Source organism: Epargyreus clarus, unplaced genomic scaffold, assembly GCF_041222505.1.
Source record: "Epargyreus clarus isolate Ecla_fem2 unplaced genomic scaffold, WU_Ecla_fem_2.2 ptg000005l, whole genome shotgun sequence".
Classification (NCBI taxonomy): Eukaryota; Metazoa; Arthropoda; class Insecta; order Lepidoptera; family Hesperiidae; genus Epargyreus; species Epargyreus clarus.
The window spans coordinates 10,587,092-10,610,018 of record NW_027332213.1 but is presented as its reverse complement, the minus strand read 5'-3'; the positions used below and the strand labels follow the sequence as shown (position 1 = coordinate 10,610,018).

The window sequence follows — 22,927 nt, the reverse complement described above, 5'->3', positions numbered from 1 at the left end:
TTAATTAATTAAAATTAAGATTTATGATGACAACAACATCATACAAATTATTCTTCTAAACTATAAATACTGCGTTTTCTAGAAACATAAACCTAGTCATGAGGTATGAAAGATTTTTGTCGCTTAGGACAATATAGGTAAATAAATCTAAACTTAAAGTTCGATAGAAATAATATCCAAACTTAGTTACTGTGAAACAAACAATGTTGTTGCTTTTAGCTTGTTAACATACGATATTTTTGGGATTTTTTAATGTGATAAAAGCGTGATGGAATTACGTTTATATTGCGGCCTATTGCATCAAAATTCGACCTCATATAAGGTAGTTCTACGTAAGAACGATTACAGTTACATTTCAACCCCTGGAACGTCTTCAAAATATAATATATCAAACTAATGTTGAAAAGGTTTCATTTCGAATTTATAATTATTGGTAATTATTGGAAATAATAGTATTTTTATTGCAATTAATATAAAAATACAAAGAGTTTCGTGTTATTAAATGCGTGTATTAATTTATTTAATTAAAATAATAATATATCAGTACCTTTCAACTTGATGTTATGAGTAACTTGTAAACACAATTAAAGATTGACCTTTAAAATTTGATCAAAAGAAAGTTGCTACCAAAAGTAACGTACTCTTCAAAGTTTAATTGAACTTTTTAATGAACTTTTATCTTTTGAAGCACGAAGGACTTTCTACGAACTGTATATCATTAACGGCTCATCGAACTATGGAGTAGTAATGAAAAGCCCAAAAAACGTTGTTTCGGAAATACGAATTACACGCTCAACTCGTAAATCAAGCTGTTCTATTGAAATCAAAACCCTAGCCCCAGTAAATGGGGCCTATTTATCAGAATCGCATAAAAGTACACGCGTGCCAAACTATGTTGATCGGTAAAAATCGTAACAAGCATTGACAACCGCCCTTATTTCGAATGATAAATTACAAAAACAGTTTCAAACGTCATGTAGGGTTGTCGTGCTTAAAACTGATATAAGACTAAAACGTGGTAGATAAAATTGTTTACCCGACCATATCACCGTAGACTATACTTTTGTTTATACCTACTGATTCTTTGTTTGCCCAAGAACTTTTTATTTTACGGGATAATAATCGAAAAAGGTTTTGCTGAGACATAATGAACTAATACGGACGTAGAACACTTCTAAAAAAAACGGACGATTTAGGCGTCGTTACCCTATTAACAACCATGTTTACGATGGCAACCCTAACACCATTCAATCATTTAATACACATCAATAGATTCCTGGTAACACGCGTGTATTAAAATACGCTTGATAATGCATAAATGATATCGATTCTATTTATGGGTTCACGAAATACACATGCATTCAATTCGCACAAAGATCGCGGTTATCAGCTTCACGGTCGCTTCGCTATTTTTAATTTATGATAAAAGTTTAATATCAAATACGACCATGACCGCCGCAATACATTGTTGTGGTATATTTTAATGATATTACAATACGTTTTCGGGTTATCTATGTTTATGTCATTGGGAAATAAACTTTTTAATAATTTTTTTAAGCATTGGATGTTAATAAATACGTATTAAATGTACAAAGTAATGATGATAGTCTTTTAATATTGGATACATTTATCACATAAAAAATCTAACAGATAGATTTTAATTCGATATTTGAATTTCGTCCGACAATAAAATCAACTGATAAATATTAAGCTACACACAATATTTACTTTTTTCACTATTTTTATTAAAATACTTAAAACTCGTCATAATTTTACTTTTTAAAAAATTATAGCACCCTAAAGTATTTTTATCGGTCATGTTATAATTATTCCAAACCTTAAACGTATTTTTATTGCTTAAGTACCTACCTACCAATTATTTTTTACAACTGTCCATAAATAATTAATTACTTCTTAATATATTTATTACGTACGCTTAACTACTTTATTGTCGCTATGTACCACATTGGGCTAATAGATAAATTATCATTACCTCCAAATAAAACTAAATTTACCTACACAACAATCGTAAACCGTGTGTTAGTAAGCTTTATTATTTATTACGCGGAAAACAGAACAAACTAACCAAAAGTGTCCGCGGTACGGAAACGACGCGACGCAACAAAATAAAGTGGAATAAAGAAAATAGAAAGACGTGACGAGACAAGGAAACTGTGGAGTTGTGTTAACACTAAATCTTATCTTTAATTTTAATAATATGCATGAGTTTCTAACTACGACTACTACCAAAATACATGTAAGTATACAAAGCTACAACAATACTTCAAGGAAAATAATTATATTTAGGTACTTTGTGGTACATAATTTTAATCAAAAGTTATGAAAATTTCAAGTCGAAAATATTATTACTCTGTTAATTAACCCGTTTTTACTTAAATTCAGTACATTGCATTTTAATTTATTCACAATTAAATTAAAAGTGTTAATTTCATATTATTTTATACCTTTGTTAAAATAATAATATTATTTATTTTTTTACCTTAATTTATGGCGATCGATGGTACCCAGAGCCCTTTAGGTCAGGCCAGTAAGAATATCTCTAGCCTCTCTATAGTTTTTTAGCCACGTAGGAGCAAACGGTATCCGAAAAGGATAACGGCAGGGGAACGGTACAAAGGGTGGCGTGTATTCCGCTCCCTGGGGTCGACGTGGTCGCTTACATCACTACGAGACATCCCTCAAAGACTTGTGTAAATGTATATAACTCATATTATAAGTATGTAATTATATCTTGCGAAGTTGTGCTGCTATTTACATATAAAAATAATTTTGTAAAGAATCTATTTCAAAAAATTGGATTAGATTTAGATATACTCGTATTTGAGCGAATAAATCGTTATGTTATATGTTGTTATATTATTTTTGTCACGGTAAGCTAAGATTAATTATGGCCACCCAAGTTTGGGACTGCGGTTAAAATCTTAATGCTTAGGCATACCTCCAATCTTTACAAATTAATCAACACTTGCTTTGATTGAGGAAAATATCGTAAAAAACCTATATACCTAAGACTTACAAAGTTGTCAAAGGTATAAGCAGTGAGCACGAATACACACTTGGCTATTCGTGGTTCATGACCTATTCATACTCATTCTGAGAGGAGATCTTCAAATATATCCATATTATCACATTATTCACGTTAGTATGTTATGTTAGTTTTTTATTAGATATATACATTTTAGCGTTAATCTTCACATTTAGTTCTATTGTTTAATTATTTATTATTTCATAATACCACTGTAACTGCATATGTCATACATTTATAGTATGTACATGTATGTTAGGCCTATAAATATGACATCGGTACCTAATTGATGCCCATTAATATAGCGTATCTATCATATAATATGTTAATCATTGCTGACATATAAATAAATTAACGACCACGTTTTACCTTCAACTCTAGCCTACTGTTATATAACAAACAGAACTGTACAAAAATATTAATCAAACGACAATTTAAAATTGTAATCAAGGAAAATATGTTATTGGACCTTTTTTTTTAACGAGGGGGAAACTTTCAAAAGGTACCCGACGTGGGAGCAATTTTGAGTTATGTGGGATTTTTACCGCACTAACCCCCCCAGGTGGCCGTCCTCATCGCTTGGAGAACTCCGGGATTTCCGACGGAACACAACCGGAGTCCTCCAAGCGCGGTGCCCCGATCGGGCTCTGCCCTGGGAGCAGTTTTCGTTCCTCCCAAACCATCTGATGTTCACGACGGTATGCGACCACACATACCGCACGTCTTTCCCGGGGTCGCTTACTGGACGGTTCGAGCTCCCACTCTTGCCGCCCGCAACCCCGGAGCCCCTTTTTAGTCGCCTCTTACAACAGGCAGGGGATACCGTAGCCCTATTCTAGTCCCGGAACTACAGGGACAGTGTTATTGGACCTAACCTAAGTACCATTTTAATTGTAAGCATAGATACATACTTACATGTGTAACTATGGACAATTATACCTTTAAGCATTTATAAATAAATATTTAGCCCGTAACTAAAAATAATTTATTATATTTCCGATTTGTGTTAACGAAAAAGAAATAATATTTCTATAAGCAGTCGGCGCCAGGAGTCCGACCGGCCAGCGCCATCTCTCATAACGTTAAAGTTTTTCGCAACACATATGCGACCGTTTTATTCCTTTATTTCCCTCCCGTTTTTCCATTTCCGCTAAAGCGAAAGCGAGTTTCCACGACTTTTTTCAGCTGAAAGCCTGCGAGGAATTGTGGGAAAATAATAATAAAAAACAATGAACGAAGAGAGACCGAAACAAAAATTTCGCTTTGTCATAAATCGCGAAATACTTCCTGCTTATTACAAAGAAAGTTGTATCAACGTCACGGTGGTTTTATTTGAGAGAAATGGAATGGCAACTATACAAAGTAATTACAAGTAGCTAGGTAACGTAGCTAGGTTACCTATGAAGTATATTTATTATTTTTGAATTATTTCTTTTACATTAAAACAAATCTAAACCTTTTTTTCCATATCAAAATAAATAAGCACTCATTTTTGTCTTCGTTACAAAGGAAACAGTGACCTCATAGTATCATTTCAAGTCTGAAACCAAAACTTGGTTCAATACTTCCTCTGACTAAGCAGACTAAATTGATACCACATAAAATCCTAAAATAAAGTAGCCATTGATATTATGTAAGCCGAACAAAATACGAAGTAATGACTGCTCCAAATAAGTAAATTGGGCCAAATAAGTCTTAGAAGTTTTGCGTATTGTAAGTAGACGGAAAGCTTAAGCGCACCGCTCGACACAAATCCCTAGCGAAAAGATTCCATTAAGAAAATCAAAAAAGGTCTGCTCAGTTCACGGGCCGCGACTATTTTCATTTAGCAAAAACAACCCATAAATTGTCATCTTAACGAGATTTCTGTTTTTGCAGAATTCGCACCCTTGGCTCTTTGGTGAGTAGCGATTCGGTGATGTTCCTTCTTCATGGGGATTAATACGTCGACAGCTTTGAGATATTGATTTATTTTATTACAAAAATACTCTAGAAATCAACATTTTCTAATATTAACAAAACAAAGAACATCATAATCAAAGTAATTTAATCAGTGTTTTAAACTTTAAAAAATATATGAATGATATATCGATCAGCTATACATAAATAAAAATCTACTGTAATACTATTAAGCTAAAACAGTTTCACTTTAAAACATTATTCAATTAATAGTATTAGAAATAGCCCAGTTATCAATTTGAATCTATTCATACACAACCTGCATGGATTCGATGTTTTGGCACGGAGCGCTGGCGCATGCGTGTCAGACTGAGGTGCGCGCGAGTGCGTGCAAGTGTAGTTATTTATTGCACCAGCAATAAATTTGCTTATTTATTTTATGGCTTTATATAAATTGGTAACCTAATAACTCACCCGATAGAGACGCTGCCTTAGGGTAATAATAAATTAAAGAAAATTCTTTCTAGTATGTCCTTTAAATCGATTGTTAAGCGTTTCGCTATTATCTCAAGCATTAGCAAGCACTGTTATGTACACTAGTTGTGAATATAAGAGTTGCAGACGAGCATGCAGTCCACCTGATGGTAAGTGGCTACTGCCGCCCATGGACATCTGTAATCAACCCCAGATAGGATTAGATATTCCCACCTGTGGTCGGCCACAGATGCGCCGCTACCCCTGAGGACTAAGCTGGAACGCCTCGGAAAAGCCTGTCTCCCTTATCACACCCTTCAAACCGGAACACAGCAGCGCCTAACACTGCTGTTATAAGGTAGAAATAATTCATTTGATACTAAATTTCGTACCTAAAATTAACAAATAACCCAGTTATCAATTGGAATCTATATAGCGAATGCTTGCATGGCCGATGTTGGCACGCGACACTGGCGCATGCGTGTCAGACAGAGCTGCGCGCGAGTGCGTGCAGTGCGTGTTATTTATTGCCTCAGCGGTGAATTTGCCTTTTTTTATGGAAGCCGCAATCGCTGTGCAAACATTAGAGAAACACCTGATGTTTTCAATTATCAAGACATTTTATAACCAAATTTAAGTTTTAATGAATTCGCTTTATACGTGTTTATTAATATTTATATTGGCCACTTTATAAGTATGTAAAAAGTAACTAGGGAAAATATTACCAAATACTGTAGTTTAAATATCGATCGATAAATACAAAAGCTTCGTAAAATACACGTCTTGTTGTTTTTGTTTGTGTATGTTTTATACACCTTTTACCAGGACTGGGGAAAGACCTCATAAATATGTCAATCAATTGATTAACATTTGTGATGGGAAATGACGGCAAAAAGGAGCTAATGTTTGTAAATTGAGTGTTAATTCGTTTTAGAGCTCTTTTTGCCGTAAGTAGGGCGAAGTCCGCGACCTCACACAGTGTAAACACCATAAAGGAAGGCTCTTCAATTATTTATTTCACTTGTTGCATGTGCCATGTAGCATCAATGTTTTATGTTGCGCACTAAGTTGGTACACTAGTACAGAAGTATTAGGATTCATAATTCAAGTTTTTCGTCAAGACTTAGGTCATAAATGTCAGGAATATAACTTCAATGCCTTTTAGAGATGTATGATAGAATCGGCACAAACCTATAAGTTTTATTTTAAAGCAAAAAGAAAAGCTAAGAATGAACGCTGTAGACTATAAAATTATTCAAACGACGCCTCATTTGCAAGGTCTCATAAACAACTTTATTTTTTTGCGAAATCACCCACCTGAATAGCGTCGCCATGCACGGTAGCATAAGTAATGTGACTAATAAAATATAGGTCCGACTTTCACTTACACATCGGAAATTGGGAGCGAAGGTATACTAAATTAAACAACTAGTATTTCGCTATGATGTTTCTCAGTACTAGCAGCTTACAGAGCTAAAACTGATCTGGTTCAAATAAACACGAACTCCATAATACCGAAGTTCACTAAGCTACGATTCGGAACGGAATAAGCTCCGCAATATCATAATTAAAGTGCCGTTTCACAGTTTGGGTTCCCGTCACGTGATACCGTTGCCCAAATTATCCGGGCATCGTGTCATCTTGTCCCAATCCAATATGGCGCCATAAATCCTTAGGGGAGGTGGCTGGGGGGACGTCACTCAAACTTTCTCTGTACTCCGTCTTACGCTCTCGTCTCACGAACTAGGGGCGGTACGGCCAGACCCTTAATAGACGCTTATCGGTTACATTAAGTTATCGAATATTGCCGTTATAGTATTGTATCGCTTAACGTACGCATGTTAATTGATTTGAAATCGTCATTTTAAAGAAGTAAACCATCTCAATAATACTTTTTATTATTCGCGAAAAAAGCAATCATTTTCCTGGGATAATCGGGTTTTACCAGCATTTTTTACAATAAAAAATTCGTAAAGCCATTTTAATATATACTATTTAAGTAGGTATATCGTATCTCTAAATAAAAATCTTGTAAAGTAGGTATGATACATATTTTTCCATAAAGATAAAACTTCCGTAATTGGATACCTAAACTATTTCAGATTCAGATGATTCACTTATAATTATCCTACATAATAATTTAGTGAAATAATTTATTTGTTCCGATCATTTCTGCTAACGGTACGTTGCCGGGAGCGTTGGTGCGCTTCAAGGAATTCTCAGATAGAGTTCGAGCTACGGTATGAGTAATCTCTTTTGTTTTTCTAAGAACACCCGACTAGGCCGCCGACCGTACCCGATTATCGGGTTGTTTTCTTCATATAAACGAATCTAATATTATACATACATAATGTTCATACTGCATATAAGTATTGTAGGTAGGTACTTCGATGTTCAATACGGTTGAGATAAGTTAAAAGTTTTTTTACAATATATCAAAAGTAATCGAAAAATGAATACGAATATGTACTTTAAAAATTAAGGCAATTACTGCTTATTATTGGTGATTAATCTTTACAATTTTTTGCCTACCACATTACAAAATCTAGCAGGCAAAAATTTACAAATTTAGATGACTTGTAAGCAAAATATTACACATAAAAATTATGTATAATTAATAAGCGTAGCTTATAAATAGTAAGCGATATGGTTTATGCATTTAATTCAATTTAACTACTGGGACATTTCTGTGCAGAAACATGATAATATAAATCATCTCGTCATCTCAATTCTAACCCTGACCTTTATTCAAAACTTAGGCAAAACGTCATTGAGGATAACACGAATAAAATCTAAGTCTGGACAACGATTTAAGTCTAGATTACATCTCGGTTATACCATAATTGGCGTTATAAAGCTAATAAACCGCCAAATGACCACAAATGACAACCGACCACAATAGGGAATGGTAATCGAACCACAAAAGAATCAATATTCTGTAAGAATCTATTCAAATCAAAGCGACTTCTATTAAGCGGAAAATGTTAACAAAGTTTTTTTTATATCTTTCTATCAAGCATGCTGAGTTACTCTAATATCTAATATAGTTTTAAATTTCAGTGTCAATATTATAGATCTTTAAACTTAACATTTTAATTAATTTGGGTAATAAAACTTTTTACTTTTAAATGTAAATTAATTTACATTTTCCTTGAAATTGCGTAGGCAAGTAAGGTATACGACATAGCGGATAATCGCCGGGATTTAGTCGTTGATTTGGTCACAGCCTAAGAGCGGTACAATTATGCCGCCCTTCTCAACAAAAACCTTTACCATGAGATACTAAATCAAGGGCAACACGTTACTAATTAATTTTGAAACAGGTTTCGATTTTATTGATATCCTATATAGATACTGGTTCCTTTCATTAGTTTATTAGACACGCCGATTAGATTTTACTGCCGACTAACAAATTAGTTTAATTACTTATTTCAACTATATGAAGTTTTTTGAACATTGCTAAGTGTAAAACTGTCTGTTATTATTCCAAAGAACTCCAAATAACTGTTTTGTAGCTTAAACTGTGTAAAGTGGAAGATATATGGACATACTAAGTCTGTAGCATCCAAAAGCGATTTTCATCTTCCGAATAGTTTTTCTTTAGTTTTTATCTAAATGCTTTTAAAACCTTCGTCACCTGTTTTATAGACTTTCCGGCCAAAACAAACGATTAAGACATTTATTAACTTGAAATATTTTTTAACTACACACTTTATTGATTTAGTAAATCAACTTTAAAGTCAGTATGTTTAGGAAAAAGATCATATAAATCTTCATTAAAACGTGTTTTCGTTTAAAATTATTAAACATCTCAATAAAAAAAATATTTGGACGAAAACAAAAAAAAACTAAAAGTCGCTCATTATTCAACATTCGGTGGCCATCCACTTTATAATTGCCGATACGACATCTTTTCAGGTACCTTACATCGCAACGTCGTATAGGGTAAAAGCAATAACACAAGTACCTAATTCCCAGGGTATCCACTTATCCACCCTCACGCAATCAAATTAAGATCCACTATAATCCGGTAAGACTAACTCGCGTGACCACACACCACACGGTAGACAATCACGTTCCCTATTGGTTTTCAATAAAGCGACCATCCATCAAGCCGTCTTAGCGCTCCAGGGGTCGACTATATTAGAAAACCGTCGACGCCTCAGCTTAGCCGCTTATGTACTAAATGGAGCCTCTGTGGGAAAATATAGGAATTTCAGGTGTTTTCCGACCTTTAATACTTGTACCTATACTAGTGCCCGCGGCTTCGCCCGCGTTTAAAAATAACATGACATACATGTAACTGAAAAATTGTACCTTCATTGGAATGACTGTGGCGCCATCTGTCGAAAATTGGTACTACCTACTCAAAAACCTTCGTGGGCACAACAACTTTGCAAGATCATCACATAATCAATTGCATAGTTTACGATTCTACAAAGGACATACAGACAAACATTCATTTTTATATATATGTAGATAAAGAACTATATGGGATTATTGTTCTTTATCTACATATATGTAAAATTAACCAGAAGTTTTTCAAGACTATTATTACGCTGTAACGGGACTGTTAATGCACATGAAACACTACTTTAAATTGACTTGTTCTAAAATCATAATATAAAGTATTACATTTTTGTCTGTTTATTTGTAAATCACATTAAAACGCTTACATGGTTATTTTACATTTTATAAGTAGTGTGTATTTTTCATAAATATATCAATATCGCGGGTCTTCAGAAAAAATATAGTAGAATGTGTATCAAATACAAAAAACTGTATTTATTTTTAATGAAATAAATTTCGAAGTCAAAGTTACGAGGGATTGCTTAATGATTTTACAATAGCCATAAAGTTGTGCAACTTACCTTCGGTACGTATGTTTTATGAGGTCCCGTTAGCTTGATTCATTAATTAGTATCTTTTTAAAGGGATTACATGTGTAATAAAAAATAGTATAAAATGGTAAATAAGTGCTTTCTATACACCCATTAGGATTAATGAGATATGTTACAAATGCCAAGATACATAGTCTTACAATACCAACAATGTCCCAGGAATGAAATTTTAATCTTTAAAATACTGGTCAAATCGAACCCGACACCTTCCACGTGAAGACTATTTAGGTGACCACTGGGTATGCGAGATTTTCATGATTTTCGAAAGATAATTCAAAAGCACGTCTTACCCACTCCTGTCATAACAACATCAGTCAACATGTTTACATAAACTGTGTTTATATCTACAACAACGTCTAGAAACGTTGAATATTTGAACCACAGATATTAAATTTAATATCCCAGTAAGGCTATCAGATGGTAGATCATCTTAATGAGCGCCGAGACTGATTCACGGAACCAGAAATAAAATATTGTATTGTATACGGAAATTTCAAAAACAGAATACGTTCCAAGTTTACTGCGTCGTAAATTATTTTCTAAATTGCATCTTAACAAAACGCAAATGTACAACAACGAAGCCGTAATTACTAATAATGTTATTCATTATGAGCATTGTTTTGTCTATGGGGAAAAATGCGGAATTAGAATGCGTGAAGACTTTTTCAAGAATACTTTAAACATTAAAATACACAAATATAAACCTTACGCGATTGGTTGAAGGGACTTTTAAGATGCAAAGTTATGTTTGTCTGTTTTGGTGCCTGCTGCGTTTATGAGCATAACGGCTAACTTGAGATCATGCGGTCGAAGATTTTCGGGTTTGGACAAGAATTAATTATGCACACAATAGTCGGTTATTGTCTTTACGGACAAGGCAGATTGTTTGGACGGTTTGCGTAATTTGAACAACGTGTAGCACAATGTGCAAGCAGACCATTTGTTTATTTCATAAAAAATGCAGTTCTGTTACAATTAACAGATGGAGGTATTGTATCTAACGGTTTTGGTATTGTCTCTTTTATTTATGTTAAAATAGCCTTTATTAGAATTAACTATGACTCTATATTTTTGACGTGAAAACTAGCTTATACCAATCCCTTTAAAATCTCTAGCTAAAATGCTTGCACGGTTTACAATGGAGGGAGATGAATAAATAAAAATTATTTTATAACGTTGCTGTCATGCAAATAAGTTTTTGCAAAATTAACAGTTATTTTTAAATATGAACATTCTGTCTTTTAAATATTAGTAGATTTATAAATCTATGCAAAATTTGGACAGAAATAATTTATTTATTTTATATTGAATTTTAATCACTTTAAAAAGCGCGGTCATCATCCAATTTAAGGTCTATTGCCCCCAACCAACTTGGTTCCTGTGGTAATTTATGTGGGCAGTAAAATTATGATTAGCGCATCGTCCGACGGCATAGAGACGTCACTCAGCGGGACTTTTATTGCCTCATTTAGGCAACTCGAGGGCACTTCCCTGAACCATGACCGTCCAACTGTTTTAGACCTCTATTAACACAATAGAATTGTATGCAGTTAAAACTAACTCAAAGGTCTACACTAATTTGTTTTCTGAAGTTTTAGGATACCAGTACCTTATCGTGAGATTCGAATTTTAAAAAGACGCGACAACAATGTTAACACCGTCGTCGTAAATTTTACGGCCGTTGTGATGAGGCGTGAGAATTCTTAATGGCCAGTCACAGAGCAGCTACAAGTAGATCTTTTTAAACGCAAATTTGACGTGTAATCAACGCCACATAAAATACATTATAATTTTATTTTGATATATTTATCCGTTTATGAGTACGTAGGTAATAAAATATAAAATGTCGCGAAATAGACGCGCATAACTCCGGTCGTCTAGAAATAAGAGGTGGCGGAGTTATAGAAAAAAGACCTAATATCTCAAATGTCAAAATGTGACATTGAGTGATTTGTAGCTAAGCTCCGCCTGTCCCGTGTTTCAAACATCACCGCTCGGAGCAGACAGCTGAGCTCTAAGCTTTGAAGGGCGCAACCGAGTTGCATACACCTGTTCCACTCGCACTCATTCAAAACGCCTATCTCCTTTTCACAGATCGGATAAGACTCCATCCTATTCTATAAACGGCACTACCTATTACATGGTATACTTACCTGAGAGCTTTTGTGTAAAAGTTCAACGCTTTTTGTCGGTGCAGTTTATATCTATAAAGATTTTGTGAGGAACGTATTGCACAAGGGATTTCGCCGGTTTAACATTGTTCTTGTATTTTGCAATTTTTGTGCAACTATGACAGTTAAAGTTCTGGGTAAGTTTTCTTAACATTTGAATGAAAAGCACTTCTTTCAAATTTAGTTTTTATACTAACCTAATTAATATGTAGTAAAGACACACGTTGATGCGGAAATATAAGTACCTGTAACAAAAAGCAAATAATTAATTAATAGTTGCCCTTTTAATGTCATTTATAATTAATTACAAAACGACATATTAACATAATGTTGTCCACAGACTTTTATTATTTAAATACTGCCCTTAAAATACTTCTTATCCTAATTAAGAAAGGTGAAAATATGTTTGATTTTTTATCACATAGGGATTTAACTTATCTAAGTATGTACATTTTTCAGGACCTTAAACTTTTATAATCACTGAATTATGTATATTCAAAATTACACCTACCTACAACCTACCAAACCTAATTACCTACATGTATCATATCCTACTTCATACCTACATATGTATGTCATCATCATCAACCCATTACTGTCCCACTGCTGGGCATGGGTCTCCTCTTATAATGAAAAGGATTAGGCCATAGTCCACCGCGCTGGCCAATTACGTATTGGTTAAGTCTACCAATTGACATTTGTTTTTTTTAAATCTCTCAGGTATGCAAGTTTCCTCACGATGTTTTCCTTCACCGTTTTAGCAAGTGATAATTAATTTGTAATACACACATAACTTAGAAAAATCAGAGAGAGGCCTGGGATTTGAACCTCGGACCACTCGATTGAGAGGCCGAGTTTCTTAACCACTAGGCTATCAATGCCTATGTATGTACCTACATGTATACCTTGTGGTACCTACTTATCTATACAACTAAAAATAACACAATATAGTATACCCTACATACTCAACCGTTTAAGAATTCGAATCGATCCCGTCGAACACTTATTTCAATTGCACACATGCATCATTAGAATGGCGGTTACTGTTGAGATAAACTACCAAATGTTGAACGCATTTACAGTGCTACTGAAGTACCGCATTAATTACTTAATTCACATCTGTTTTTAATGAATGCCCGCCTATAGCGCCTTACGTCTTGTCATGAAAATTTTGAAGTTGACGTAACATTCTTACTGTACCTATGTACCCATGCAAAAGAGTATGTATTTCGCCTTTTTTTATAATATAGAAGAAGCAAATGAGCAGTACATTGGTGGTAAATAGCTACTGCTGCCCCTGGATATTTGTGATCAACCCCAGATATGATAAGATTCCTTCCAGAGGTTGGTCGCAGACATACTAGGCACTACCTCTGAAGACTAAGCTGGAACGCCTGAGATAAGTATGTCTCCCCTACACTCTCCAAAGTGGAACACAGCAGTCTACAGCTGGTGTTATTAGAAAGAAATAAATGGTAAGTGGTCACTGCCGCCCATATATATCTGTATCTAACTCCAAATCGAACAGAAATTCAACCTGAACCGCATAGATGCGTTACTCTTGAGGACCAAAATGGTCGCCTCACATGTAAGACGAGCTTTTGGCCGCGGCTTCGCTCGCGTTACTAAGTAATATTTCCATCCCCTATTTTATCCCTTTGGGGGTAGAATTGATCAAAATCCTTTCTTAGCGGATGCCTTCGTCATAACATCTACCTGCATGCCAAATTTCAGCCCGATCCGTCCAGTGGTTTGAGCTGTGCGTTGATAGATCACTATGTCAGTCAGTCATCCTTGAGTTATATATATTTAGATATAATAATATAATACAAGTTGTATTTTTTTTAAATTATAGCCGAAATGCAAGAATTTCTTTATGCAGGAAATAGTGCGGTGGTTACTTCCCGGTTGAATCATTCTAGCTCCACCACCTTTTCTAATTTTATGTGGGTTAATGACAAAATTGTGAAATCTATATCCGTCACTGCCATGAGAAATCGTAACTTCCCGTATGAAATTGATTTATATACCTTCTATTGCGATGTCATAATTTATCAAGCAATATTCACAAAATTCGTAACGTAAGAACCATTTCTAAAAAACGAATTCCGGTAGGTATCCAAAATTATTAATAAGTTAATATCAAACGGATATGCAGTCCACTTTGTGATAAGTGGCCACTGCCGCCCATAGACATTTTAATCAATCCCAGATAAGATAGGAATCCTACCTGAGGTAGACCACAGGCGCAATGCTTCCTTTGAGGACTAAACTGGATTGCCTCGGAAAAGTACGTCTCCGTTACCACATCCTTCAAACCAGAACACAGCAGAGTTTAACACTGCTGTATACAATAACAGAATTACGTGTGGCGCCGGAGTCGAACAACAGAGGTTAAATCTGTGAGAAACCTTTAATCTGTCCTCCCTTCAAAGGTTATGATGGAGAAAATTTTAGGTATCTAATCTATTTTACAACTATATTTTGACTAACTAACCAACTAACTCAAACTAAAGTCCACGTAAAGTAAGTAGTAAAAAAGTATATAAACTTAATAGTTTCATTCTGAGAATCGATTAAAAAGTTAGAACGCGCATCGGGAGACAGATGCTCCGTTTTGTCCATCCAATCTGTCGTCTTGGTATCCCTTTAGATATAAATAGCTTTAAGTGGCAAAGCCGACTAGGGCCCTTCGCCCTCCGAGATAACATCGCATTAGGGCACTGGAGAAAAAATATCCCACCGCTACTGGTTTTTATCATATTAGCCGTGAGAGTTTCTTAAATATAATAAGGTAAGCACTATTGGTATATAAATGTTATGTTTTATATATTGTGATATGTAATATTATGTTTTTTTAGTTTAAGTTTGAAGTAACAAACAAGTATGCAGTCATCTGATGGTAATTTATGGTCACAACCGCCCATGAACATTTATAACCGACGCCATATAGAACAGAAGCTCTATATAAAGATTTTACAGATACATAAGGACTAAGATGCTCACCTCGCGTATAATTTACTCCACGTCATTTAGATTGCCCGGCCAGGTATTGAACCCAAAACCCTCTGTCAGACCCATAGAGTATCGTGACCGATTTACCTCGCGGGCCATGAATGTTTAATATTCTTCCGTGATAATTGATTAAATTTGGACATTAAATCTTAATCTGTCACCAATCTAAGGTAATGAGTGAATTACGTAATACGAGACGTACGTTGTCGTAACAGCTCAATTAACGGTTGAATCATTAATCAGTTTAAGTGTTGACCGCTGTGTGGACCTACCCTAATATCCATTGGGTCAGTGATGTTAAGACGATCTTTAGTAGAATTGAAGCTTTTTATCTCATCTTAACTGGCCGTGGTCAACATTGGTCTGTCATGCAGAGGGTTCCAGGTTCGATGTTCGACAAAAATAATATTAAAATTAAGTGATGATAAGTAGTTTGTGCTGCCGATAGATATGTATAACAAATGCCTCGTGTGGGGATTATAGGGACACTTTCATATTTAGCAAAATACAACATAAAACATTACGATATTTTTAGAAGTGGCATACAAAACTGTTAGTGTGATGATGCCATTATAATCGAATCTCGAAGGACTCTACTTGATTTTTCAGAGTAAAATTTTATATTATATTTGATAAGACATTGAAAGCTGAAGGAAAATAATTAAACAGATTGCAACTAGAAACTCCAGGTCAAGTAGTTAATTTCAAAACTTTTGGAATACCTTAGTGTCTCCTGGCACGCTATGTAGAGATCGTAGTTAATTAGAAGGTTATTGACTTTAGGTGCATTTTAACCAAAATCAGATGGTATTTTAATTCTGTTAATATTGTAAAATATAGGTTTAAATGTTTTACAATATACAGGTAGGAAATATGTATTTTCAGGAAAAACTCAATCATTTTCGTAAAGTACGTTAGCGTAAAATACCCATCAAAATTGGTTTAGACAATCACCAAACATATAATATCTGTTAAATAGTAAGATACAAAAGTGGACATAAGAAATAATGACAAACGATTAGTTACAATACAGTTTCCTTACTCATTACTAAGTAACTAATTACTTTGATTAAACCATACAATCAATTCCTATCAAACCATTCATTAAAATCCAGAAAGCCTGTTCTTAGTTCAAGTCAAGATTTGCAGTTAACCTTTTAGATTTACATTTTTAATGATTACGCCTCAACACAGTACTGTCCCACTGCTGGGCTTGGGTCTCTTCGCAGAGTAAGACAGGTTTAGGCCATAGGCTACGCAGGCCAAGTAAACGCAATTGGTAAACTTTATACAGACCCTATATTTTTTAATAATTCTTAGGAGTATAAATCTTCTCATGAAATTGTACCTTTACCGTTTAAGCAATTGATGTCTAATATGCAATTCGCATTAAAAAATCAGAGATGGCCGGGGATTTGAACCTCGGACCCTTAGTATGGGATGCCGAGATTCTAACGACGACGTTGTCAGAACTAAATTATTACTATACCATATAAAGGTTACGTAACTAGTATTAAATATAAACTTAGTTTTCTAATTTGGTAAGTCATACGAACTTTGGCAACTCGCGTGCCTCGATTTGTAAGAAGATTAATGATTTGTAAGTAGCTGATCCAATTTAAGAACTACTCTACAACATATTTGTACGGTAATTAATGAATCGTATTAAAAAGTCGTTACTAATTAATGATCTGTATTAAGGAGTCATTTATTATTCTTACCTTAAGTCACTGATATATATTTATTTGATTTAAGTAGTAGTAGTTTTATATATAATGCCGTATCTTAAACCATCATAAAGTAACTTTAAAAAATATTATGTATTAAGTACATTTTTGTAATTATTACAAAAGTAGATAAAAAATCAAAGGGTTGCACTCCGGGGGTGCCGGCAGAAGTGAAAACTTTCGAAACCTAACGTGAATAATAAAATATAATAAATAAAAAATGAAACTGACACCCATTGATATATTTTTTCTGTGCTGACACTGAATGACATCTTGACTTTTGCAGTTTGCTTTTTCCGTCTTACGAATTTTCGATCAGGCCACGTGTCTTGACGAGAGTTTAACATTTTTTACTCATTACAAAAAGTGCACAACGCCGCTAAAGAAGTTCTCACTTCAAAAAGTTGTTCCATTCCTATTTCAGTAAAAATAATATTATTTTCATATACAAATCCAAAAATAAGTCAATTTATTCAATTGTTGCAAAGTTTTCCCGCCATAAACGGAAGCTTTTGTATATAGACGTACGATCTTTAATTAACTTCCTATAACATTGTAACGAGAAAGTGGTCGCTCCAACTCAACTATCAAGAAGCTCAAATCAATTTGTACACGTGTGCACTTTCGCGGTTTATTAAGAGAAATTACTTGAAACGGAGCGCCAATACATCCTCTTTCTAAACAGGTTCTCAGAATATACCATTTGACACTTGTTTGCAGATTTATATAAGTTCTCCGCGATTTATTTGTAGGTTTCTAAAAAGAACTAAATTTTGCTAATTAATTTTAATATTTTTAATAGATACATTTGTAAAGAACATAACATCTTCCAGTGAAAATGTGAGAGGATCCTTATCAATAAAGCATTATTTTGTTAAAAACATCTCCATTTAAACTTTATCATTTCAGAGATTATTGACAATAAGTAATTATTTTCTACTTATACTTGTAATTATTTGTCTGTATTCACAAAAAGAATATTACGAAGTATGAAACTACTATTAAAATATAATGTGTAACGAATTCCTTACATACCGTCTATATTCGCTTAGTTTAGGTAAAATTAATACGAAATGTCTTAATTAGTAAAATTATGAGGCTATTAATTGTACTAAATTATTACATTCTATACTTTACTCCTTGCTTCGTAGAGCATGAGAAATCTTTGAATGCGAATTTGTTTCAATAATATATGTAAGAAATTTTGCGAAAAAATAACAATTGGGTAAGCGATAGTTCTAACAGGGTTTATTTAAAAAGAACTTTTTAAGGCCAATTAAATTAAGAACACCCAACTAGTACAAATGTTTGGATATTTTTGTTTTCATAAAGCTAGAAAGCAAGATGAAGGAGTATAATGGAAAGTAGGCAATGAAATATAATGACATTTGCAACATTGTCGACACTTAACAGGCTTGAAGTTATTTTTGTGCTTGCTTCCAAGAACCCAGCGTTTCAAATAGTACCAAGCGGGCTAATGAAAAACATATTTAATAAGCATTAATATTTATATTCTAGAGCATTCATTTATTATTCCTTTAGGGAATACCCTTATATGAGATATACTCGGTATCTACTACATTACATAGTTAATCTTCAATGTCTCATCTCCTCTCAGTCTCATTCCTTATGATTATCGGAAAGTTCTCATAGATTTAAAGCTGATTGACAATTAACATTATCACACACTACACATTCAGTGGCGGTTCTCTCAGATAAATTATAAAAGAATATCTACCAGCTTTGTGTTTATCATCTTTATCGTTTTCAGGTTTTTACATCTCACAAAAAGCATGTATTCTATTCAAGAACAAGTAAACAAGACAGATGAAATAATTAGCATTTATACCACAATTATTAGCTATCATGTTAAAACACCGTGTTGCTTATTAAACAAAGCGCTTTTAACTTTGCATACGATGAAATTGTATTATTATAATACAAGCACTATTCAAAGTAACTTGCAGGTGCAAAACACAATCTAAGATATAAATGGGAACTGTAACCTTTTTATAAGCCACCCATATAAATGGACCATTAACATTTTTTTACATTCAGAATGAAAGTAACATCACTATACATGTATTAGATAAAACAATTAATATTTATAGCTAATTAAAATGTGCAAGAAATGTAAGTTATAGCTTACGGGCCAAGGCATATAATCAATTATAATGTTTGAGTAAAATTATGAGGACTATGCACTGCAGTTAAGGTAAAGAGGCGTAACTGAACAGTAGCAGACATCAGCATAGCATATAGATACTCGTAGAACAACTAGATATTTTGATTTAAGGGTTGTTGTTACCCAGTAATTAAATCGCTAAAATGACTCAGTATTTAATAATTCAGTTGCTGACGTCGATCGTTTTTAGCGATAAGTCTTCTCGCCGCCCACTTCCTACCTCTGCCTTGTTTCTGGGTGGTTACGTTCAACTTTAGCAAGAGCAGGTGGTTATAAAAATTCTTTATTTCCTTTTAAGTTCGCTGAAGCAAAATAGCTCGGAGCCGATATCGAGATAATGTTTAGATTGGATTGGAATCTGCTAACAATGTTCGGCCATTTTGGTGGTCATTATCGAGCATTAGATTTTAAGATTGGGATCCAATCTCGATAACGGCGTTCTATGGCAATATCGAGAACATCGAACGTTCAGTCTAATAGCGAATTCCCGTCACAGACCGTTCGGTTCAAGGGTCTTATTCCGTAGGCGTTAAATCCACTAATACATTTCGAGCTCAGTGTCGACATCGAGCAAAAATCAGGGCGAGCCGCGCCGCCCTGCATAGCAAACAGGCTGAATTGAACGAAAATGTTCTTCACTACCACACTTCCTAAATTTCGAGCCGATATTCAGTACTGGTACTGTTAACTTAAAAGTTCATTTCCCGTTTAAAATGTAGCGTTGGGAAATATTATTAATTTACATTATCCTTTACGTTAATTTAAAATACTGACACGTTCTGTATAATTTAATTTCTAAGAAAATAGCTCATTAGCTGTAAAAATACATGGAAAATGTTTAACGTACGTATTGTGAATACAAGCATCTTAATTCTCGACTGCTAATAAGCGTATACGAAAGGGTCCGGAGTGTAGACTTACAAGTAATATGTCCTGCGGCATGCGTCAATTGCGGCTTATGCGACTAGTACATTCATGTCATTCTTAACTCATATTATTGTTTACATTACGGTTTGTTAGTTAATTCATATACTATTTTAATTACCAGCCAGGCAATTCAGAAAGTTTTGCCGCTTTGATGAAGTAATTTTATCTACTTGTATTGAATCGACTACAATAAGGCTAGGGAGCTGTATACTAGTCAACGGACATAATAAGGCTCCCCAAAGAGTCTGTACATATGATTTAACTTAGATTAATTTTATTCTAAAGTACATTTTGACTCCGAACAGGAGATACATAGGATCGTTTTTATACAATTATTTTACTACACGATTTTTTTTTAAACATATGCGTGATGACAATAACAAAGAAATAGAAGTTGCGGCTGCGGCGTGCGATCCCAACTTTAGCGGTCGACCATTACATAACAATTTAAAATAGCCAGCGTGCCCTACAACAAGAATTTCTGTGTTTGCAGTCACGCGACGTATTCCGTGTTGTCTACTGAGATGAGGCAGATAGGAAACTAGCGTTTGCTTAATTGGCTCCTATAAATATAACTAAATGTTCCCTCCTTCTTGGTAATCGTTTCGGTGGGTTAAATGAGGATGGCTTTGTGCGGACAATCAAAAGCCACATCTTGTTCCAGAATTGATAGTCGTGACATTTAGATGTTGATCTTGAGCTGTTATCGATTTCTGTAGTATTTCTATATGCAACGCCTGCTTGGTTTCTAGGTTCTACGTTTAATGAAACACCGAGCCGACTAGCTCACATTACTCATAAAACTGTGTAAAGTTCCGAGATCTATTTCCAACAAAAAATGTGTCAATGTTTCTGTTTTGTGTGAAGCTCATAGTATCTGAACCAGTTTAGGGCTTTAATTACCTATGTTTTTGCAAAGAATGTTTTTGTCCCAATTACTTTGATATCTTTACAAGATTTTCTTCCAATACAAAACAAGACATAATATATTTAATGCAATTAAAGCTATTCAGGTTCATAATATACGAATAATAAGACATGAGTCAATATCTGAATGGAAGGAACTTGCCAGATTTATAATGGCTCTACCTGCTAATTTAGTCTGTTATTTCATTTTGGCCTTGCTAACGGTGACGTAGCCTTGAGTAGATGAGAACCAAAGCAATAAATATATAAAAAACTGGATTTCCAATTAAGGGCATCCGAATGTCAACGTCACTCTCGATGTGGTCTGAGAATATTCATCAATGAAACCGTGCCTTTGTAACCGGTTTCCGTTGGTAACATTTTTGGATGTTTTTGAATACGTGAATGTTAGGTTTCTTAGTTATATTACTGAATGTTTTCTGTATATTAGGATGAAACGGAAATGGGTAGTTTGGATAAGTTATTTTATAATGCGTTTGATCAAGAACGGAAAAGATTCAAGTATAGAACTTATAGCATTTGAAATCTTATTTAATATTATTTATTTAGGTATTTCCTTAATATCATTAGATTCTGTTGAATATTTTGTAATATTAATTCACGTAAATTACGGCACTAGGTACTGTTTGTTATGTCTGCTTGTAATAAAAACAATAGGTATTCTTCATTCATAAAAAATCTTATAACACTACGTAGTTTTATTAAACTATTTTCTGTATTCACTGCTTGTAGTTATACTGTGATTTATATCTGCGTTAAATTGGCAACATTTTAATTTGTTTAGTTCATGCAAATTGAATCCATGGTTGATTGATTTTAATTACGAAGACACAAATCAAAAAGTCAGAGTGCTAATTCCATCAAATCGCTAACAAATTACATTTATTAATTTATTCGCAATTAAGAATATTTTGCACAGATACTGGTTGGTACTTTGGCTACCTATACATTTTAGCACTAATGGTGAGAACTGAATTTATCCTAATAATTGGTTTCTACTCGTAAACTATATTTTTCGAGGTAGTCAATAAACTAGTATATAGATTACTTGTGTACTTATAACTCCACCTAGTGTGGAGTTTTTTTCCTCCACCTATTTTCTGCATCCTGATACATAACAATAACATAAGCAATGTACTTGTTTGTCTATGGCAATCCAAAAGCAAAAAAAAACATAATAGTTATCTGGCTAGCCGGGAACCGAACCTGGAATATTTGACTTAGACCGGATCGTCAAGAATACAAGAACACTATTAACGTCATCTACCTACACAGATAAAATCCATATAACGGGAGCTGTAGGAACATCTTCCAGCTTCCAACGTGTATTGATGATTTTCGTCGGCTTTTGTTTTGTCAGAAAAATGAGTTCGATTGTTTACAAATGTCAGAGAGTGTAGAGAGCGGGCGAACGCTGTTTATTTTGGTTGTCGGCTCAAACTCAAGTGTCGGGATTCCCCCGCAGTCAGCTGGGCCATTAAATCCTACTTTACGACACACTTGCCTACCGCTCGCCCAACAACCGTTTATTCCCTCGTAATACTAACCTTAATTGGCGTATTGAGCTTATAGCGGTAATTGGTTGTTTTATGATTGTTTCTAAGGAGTATCGCACACGGTGGGATTTTGCGCTGCGTTTTAATCGCGCCTCATAC

At 34.2% G+C, this 22,927-nt stretch overlaps 1 protein-coding gene across 12 annotated transcripts in view; it reads right to left on the bottom strand.

Moving 5' to 3' along the window:
• LOC140742280 (homeotic protein antennapedia) overlaps positions 1-22,927 on the bottom strand; it is a 246,585-nt gene that overhangs the window by 70,018 nt on the left and 153,640 nt on the right. For 4 of the 12 annotated variants that reach the window (XM_073073142.1, XM_073073141.1, XM_073073146.1 and 1 more), the window contains one exon: positions 12,689-12,736. The exons of the other annotated variants lie outside the window; for them this stretch is intronic. The gene's annotated coding sequence lies outside the window, so the exon portion shown is untranslated. The remainder of the gene's footprint in view (positions 1-12,688; positions 12,737-22,927) is intronic. 12 annotated transcript variants of the gene reach the window in all.